The 6,509-nt window shown below is 33.7% G+C and overlaps 2 long non-coding RNA genes across 2 annotated transcripts; one reads left to right on the top strand and one right to left on the bottom strand.

Annotated features, from left to right (window-relative positions):
• Positions 526 to 2,497, bottom strand: LOC107637892. The gene is made up of 5 exons (XR_001619601.2): positions 2,039 to 2,497; positions 1,770 to 1,939; positions 1,641 to 1,698; positions 940 to 1,169; positions 526 to 815 (listed from the first exon to the last, which is right to left on the bottom strand). It is a non-coding gene; the product is annotated as an uncharacterized LOC107637892 (long non-coding RNA).
• Positions 4,809 to 5,195, top strand: LOC110270715. The gene is made up of 2 exons (XR_002360358.1): positions 4,809 to 4,863; positions 5,124 to 5,195. It is a non-coding gene; the product is annotated as an uncharacterized LOC110270715 (long non-coding RNA).

Below are 6,509 nucleotides of genomic sequence, written 5' to 3' on the forward strand. Positions count from 1 at the left end.
AAATTGTTTACTAGCACAACTTAAGGAATGCAACAATTCAGAAGGCTTCAACAATTTACTTCAATCTTTATACATTACCACATGCAAAATTGTTTACTAGCACAACTTAAGGAATGCAACAATTTTAAAATTGACAGACCTAAGATTTTGTTCAAATGAAGATCTAAAGTACTTCAATAAAACTATAAAGAAGACTGCAGTCTAGAGATCATGCTAATTAGTGGTGTTAGTAGTAGCTCAGGACAAAACAACTTAAGATCATTGTTGTGTTCTTGTTTCTTTTCTTCAATGCTCTTGTAGCAGTAAGTTAAATAAGTCTATGAAAATTGATTATCAATCAGTCTAGCGACTATAACAAATATTATTGTATAATAAAAATCAATTATAAACAATAAATATTCTAAGGAAGCTAAAAACATATTCAAGAGAATTTTACACATGCAACAATAATTCTACATTGGAAAATAAGATAGAGAACATACGCAGACTCCACTTATAAACAACAAATACTCACTAAATATTAACAAGACTTGTTAGATTTCACTCTATAGCTATTTAGATATGCCCTATGCTTATTTTGTTTAAGAAAAAGTATAAAAATAGAAAAGATGAACGGTGGGATTTCAGAACTAATGAAACTATATCCTTTCTAAAAATATTGATTAAGGTATATAACAGTTATTCCTCCAAATGAAAGTTGACCCATTACAAAGAGACTATCCACCCATCTGAGTTGGCCATACAGTCTATATTTGATAGCGCCAAAGGCTTGAACAATTGTAATAATGATTTCCAGAATCATCTAACATGCATTTCTGCATGGGAAAAGGTTAGAAAATACTCATTAGTCATAATGCAAGAAATCAGTAGCATGGTAAAAGTGAAACATGTCTAGAAGATAAATGTGCTCATGATGCAAAACTGGCTAAAAGTACTTACACTGTTGCAGGATGCTGAGATCTTGCCAAGAAGTGCATCATATATCTGGCAATAACAATTGGATAGATGCCAAGCTCCATAAATATCCTGGGGCTTGATGCAAAGATGTGGCACATTAGATGAAAGGGATCAGCATTCTTAGTTGAATGTATTCCATAAAGAGAAAATGGCTCCGAAGCCTAATCCTGCCATTTGGACTAGAGAAACTGATTTGTGACTGTTTAAACTCCCTACAAAAACCATTTAAATATATCATAAAAAATGCAGGTAATTGTAAAGATAGAATCATTGAAGATGTAAAACTTCTTGGAGCTATTGTCATTCATAATGGATAACTATAAGTTGAGTCTCATTTTACTCAGAGCAGAGCTCCTTTACTTAGACATAAACATTACACAGAACAATTCATAATATTCTCAATACATCGGATAAGGACAATTAATTTTCCAGAAGAAATGCAAGATAACAAATTTTTATAATTGAGTGCCATATCAGTTAATCTATTAACAGCAAATAGTTATTAGATCATGCATGCCACCATACATACACACAGCTATCTAAATTTCTCAGCCAAAACATTAAGAGCACTGAAATCTTTAGAGGAAATGACATTATATTGGGTAAAAAAAACAATGAATTACTATATACAAATCCAAATCATCTTCATTAAGCAACAAAGTATGAATTACTATAAAACTTACACACATAAGTTTGGCACATCGAACCCAAAAATAGTTATAGCTTTTGTCCTTTTCCAACCTGAAAAAAAGCATAATATCTATTATTAACCAAATATACATTGCATTTTAATGTAAAGCTCTTCTTCTTACCTTGAAAACAATGCACTAACTCTTCAAAGACGCCATAGACGGAGCATGTTGAACAGGCCATAAGTCTGCAGAGGTGCAGGTGACAGCTTTCTAACAAGTTCTGAAGGAATGATAGAGATCAAATCAAATGCAAGCCAAGATCAAATGCACCTCTTTCGATACAGTGGTACCTGCTTCATTTATTTATTTAATGCTAAATTAAATTGAATCTGAGGACAGCTTTAACAATTTTGATTAGGTTAGTTGGAATTGGGATCGGGATTGAGTACCTTTCCATAATTTTGAGAGAGGGCACGCACTTCCTCCGCGATTTCAGATATGATATTCTGCGCCACCGCCTTGCCGTCAATTACGGAGCAACAGCGGCGCGAGTGCGATGGAGTGACGACATGCACGGGAGCAGCAGAGCGACGAGCGGGGGCAGCGGAGCGACAAGCAGGGGCAGCGGAGCGACGACCGGCGCTACGACAGCGGAGCAACGACGGGCGCCGAGGTAGTGGATCCACGAATGTGCAATGGCAGCGGAGCGAAGATGGTGGGACGGAAGCAGAGAGAGAAGGTGGGTGAAATGGAGAAGTAAAAGTGTAAAGCACATTTCTTTATGAAACGAGGGACGCGGGAAGTAAAAACGGTTGCAATTTCTTTTGCTAAAAATCAACGGAAGTCTAGTCGATTTTAGATAGATCAAAAATCGATATACTAACCGTCTATTTTATATAATAAATCTACAGCACCCGTTTGATTTAAAGAAGAGATCTTCGTCTAAATTTATCGACGACAAAAGCTGTCAATATTATAATTATTAAAATAGACGATCTTTCAGTCGATTTTTTGAAAGAATAATTTTTACCCACCACTCTGTCGATAGTATGACGATAAAAAAAGGTATTAGAAAGTTACAAAAATAATAGACGACATGGTCGTCGATTTTAATATTTTATTTTTAATAATTTCTTTTTCGTTTTATCGACGACAAGCCGTCGAAAAATATCGACGGAAAATATGGCCGTCGATTTTTGGCGTCGATAATTATAATGTTTCTTGTAGTGTTGGTTCAAAGAGCTCTTAATAAAATTTTAGTTCAATTATTAAAATCAATACTTGCTTTTGAAATAATATGTTTGAATTCTATGTTGGAATTCTTAAAATTTGATGTTTTGTTGCTATTTTTTAATTTCAATATATGAATGATTCTCTATAAAGTTTGTTTTGATTGTCAAGGTTATCTCAAAATTTAGGGGATGTTATGTCAAAATTTATTGCAAATAATATAACTGTGAGAGAATTTGTGTTAATTGGGCAGCTCTTTGCAAACAACATAAATGTACACATGATTTGTGTTGTATTTGTTGTTTTATGTGATTTAAAGTATCTATGAATTTCATCTTTGCTATCACATTGTATTCGTGACTAGTATTTAGTTATATGCTCTTTGCAGACATGACGAGAGGTAGAGGTGTCACGGGTCGACCTCATGGTCGTGGTAGAGGGAGGGGTTCTACTGCTACCCCTAGGACTTCTCAGTCATCCCTCTCTATTCCAACTACCCCTGTGATGTCACAGGCAATGGATGCGCAAGAGCAGTTGTTCATCATGGTCCCTAACCCCAACTATGTGGCTTCTACTGCTGCACCACCCCCGTAACCAGGAACTCGTCCATCTGCTTCATCAGAGTAGACTCTTCCACCACTTCCCATCATACAGATGACGATTTGGCCTAATGAAACTTCGGCATGAGTACTATTTTAAGTCTTTTATATGCGAACCATTGTAGTTAGTCAGTTTAATTTAGTTACACTCAATTTTCTAGTTTTAGTGGATTTAGGTTGTTAAGATAGGTTCAATTTAGTATAGTAGGTTTGAACTACTTATTATGTTTGATAATTGTTGATTGTTAATGAATGTTGCTGCTTAAGTCATATAATGCCATCACTACGACATTTTTGAGCTATTGCAACATATACTATAAATAACACTTTAAAAATGATGTTTAAAATAGTCAAAAGCAACACTTAAAACTTTTTGCAAAAAAATAAGGCTATTAAAACTCTTTGTTAATAAGTGTTTCTTTGTTCGATTTAAAGAACATATAAAAAATGTTGCTTTAGTAAATTAAACAAACAACATTTATAATATTCCTATATTAGTTTTTATAAGAGTTGCTTTTAAATATATAATAAACTTCTCGTGGTAAGCATTGCTTAAATCTTTTTCATCAAAATTTTAGTTCCTTCCAAATATTTTATTAGAACTTACTTTCCCTTCTAAACCAAAAATAAGAAAGGAAACACGAGCAATAATTGTTTCATCACCTTCCTCACTACTATTAGTCTATTACTTAGAAACAGAACTCAAATCCTACCATTTTAGAATCAAAATCCTAACCCCAACCCTAGCTCAATTTCCCCAATTTCACGACATTGACTCGCGTTTTGCGTTTTTCTCTCTCGCCGTTGGGGTGTTCTTCACTGCTCTGCTCACGTCGTGCTCTACTCGCATCACGTTCTGCTATACTCGTGTCATGTGCTTCTTCTCGCATCGTGTTCTGCTCTCCTCCCCCATGTTCGATCTTTGGCTCATGCCATTCTGAAATATTCTCTTTGCTTCGCCATGGTGTTATTTATATCTTCTTCTCAAGTCTCTTAGGCATGACAAAAATTTCTCTCAAATTTTACTTACTAGTGATTTAATTTGGTTGAATTGTTGAAATAACAAAACTACTCCAACCGTGTTCAATTAGAAACCCTAACCCCAACCACTTTGAATTTTGATTGATGTGCGATTTATTCTTTTCCCTTTACGTTCCTTGTCACTACTTGCGATTTACTCTTCTCTATTCGATTTCCTCGTCATTGCCTGTGTTCCTCATTGCTGGTGTCGCTATTGGCATTTCCATCGTGTTCATCGCTACTCGCCTCGCCTCACCGTTGGGTTCCTCTCTGTTTTCATCATCATCTGTTCATCACTGCTCGCATTTGAAGCTTCTGATTTTTGGTCTTCTCATTTCCAATTTTCTCGTTGCCTTTTGCTCTCAATGTCTTCTTGGCTCTTGGCTGGGTGCTGATCTGCTCTGCTCCGCCATGGTGCATCACAGGTAGGCTCCTTGCTCTGTTCTATTTTTGTTATGGCTAAAGTTGATGAGAAATTTTGGTTCTGCAATTTTTTCTTCTTTGATGAGAAATTACTACTTAATTAATTCTGGTCTTGTAAAATCACTACAATGTTTCATTATTATGATATATTTATCTACCTCCACTTTAATCACTAAATGATGGCAATTTTAAGGCTTGGAATTTAATTATTGTTGGTGGAATCTCAAATTGGAAATTTAACAATGGATTCATTGTTATGTAGGTGTTGGAGTTGGCTGGGAATTCTTTCAGTTCAATTGAGTTAGCGCTAAGTTTTTTGCCATGCTTCCAATTACGTTAACTTCTTTTTTTTCTGCTTCTCTCTTTGCAAATTTTGTAGGTTTGCTTTTATAGCTACAATATTTGGGAAATTTTCGGAAGCTTTATTTTGGCTACAGCTGCCTCAAGCGCTTAAACATTTGATGAATTTTGTGTGTAATAGCTATTTCAATGAAAAACTTGTTGTAAAGTTATCAATATAATGTGCTTGATTTTCTTTGACAAATGTATTGTCATATCTTATGCAGCTACAAGATGCAGAGTACTAGGCAGACATGGGATGATGCTGTAAACATTGCAATATGGTGGAGAGGGCACCAATGGGACCTGCTTGTCATTTGCGATTTTGGTTTATAATTTTAAATTTTGATACTGGTTGCAAAGAAGTATGAAAGAAAAGTCACGAGGTTTTGGAATGTCTTCTACAACTGCCATAAGGACAAGTTAAAGGATGGTTTGTTTATTATGTTTTATTTAATTAATATTTGGTAGATATTCTATTTTAATTAGTATTAATTATAAGCATTTTTTCCATTGGTTTCATTTTGGAATTTGGATTTGGTAAAATATTCTATTTAGTTGTTTTGTTTTGTTTTGTTTTGATATGCTTAAGTATGCATTACAAGGTAGAAGTCCACTCTATAAACTAGTTTTCATATTGAATTTTTGGATTTGTATCCTCTAAAGTTTAAATTTCACTTTAGAGAGTAAAGTGTGATCTCTCACCATTGATTTCATAGGTGGGACCAATAATAAATATGAAAGAGAAACTATTCAAGGGTAGAAGATCACACTTTACTCTCTAAAGTGAAATTCAAACTTTAGAGGATCCAAATCCGAATTTTTGCATGAACAAAACTAAGTTAACAGGGACAAATAATATTATTATTAATTGAAATACCAGTGTAACCTGTAAAAATTTAGTGACATTCATTTTGAGCACAAATAAATAACATTAATTTGACCGATAAGGTTGTTTTTCATAATATAGATGGGTAGATAAGCAAAATTGTAAGACAAATTATGGAAACTAGCCATTGTCCACAGAGTAGAAGAGCTGAAAATATGAATACAATTATGCAGCTTTTAAAATATGAATAAGTATATAGCTGAAATTGTAAGACCCAAAACTTTTGAAAAGTCTTATTATGAACTAATTTTAAATCATATATTTATTTACAGTTTTATTTTCATAAATTATTTTATTGAAGATAATTAAAGGAAGTTTTAATTAATTGAATTTAAAATAAATTAAGATTTTTATCCAAACTCTATAATTATTGATTATTTTCCTATTTACAACTTAAAGTTTTAGAAATTCGAAAGTTGT

Source organism: Arachis ipaensis, chromosome B04 (assembly GCF_000816755.2).
Source record: "Arachis ipaensis cultivar K30076 chromosome B04, Araip1.1, whole genome shotgun sequence".
Taxonomy (NCBI): domain Eukaryota; kingdom Viridiplantae; phylum Streptophyta; class Magnoliopsida; order Fabales; family Fabaceae; genus Arachis; species Arachis ipaensis.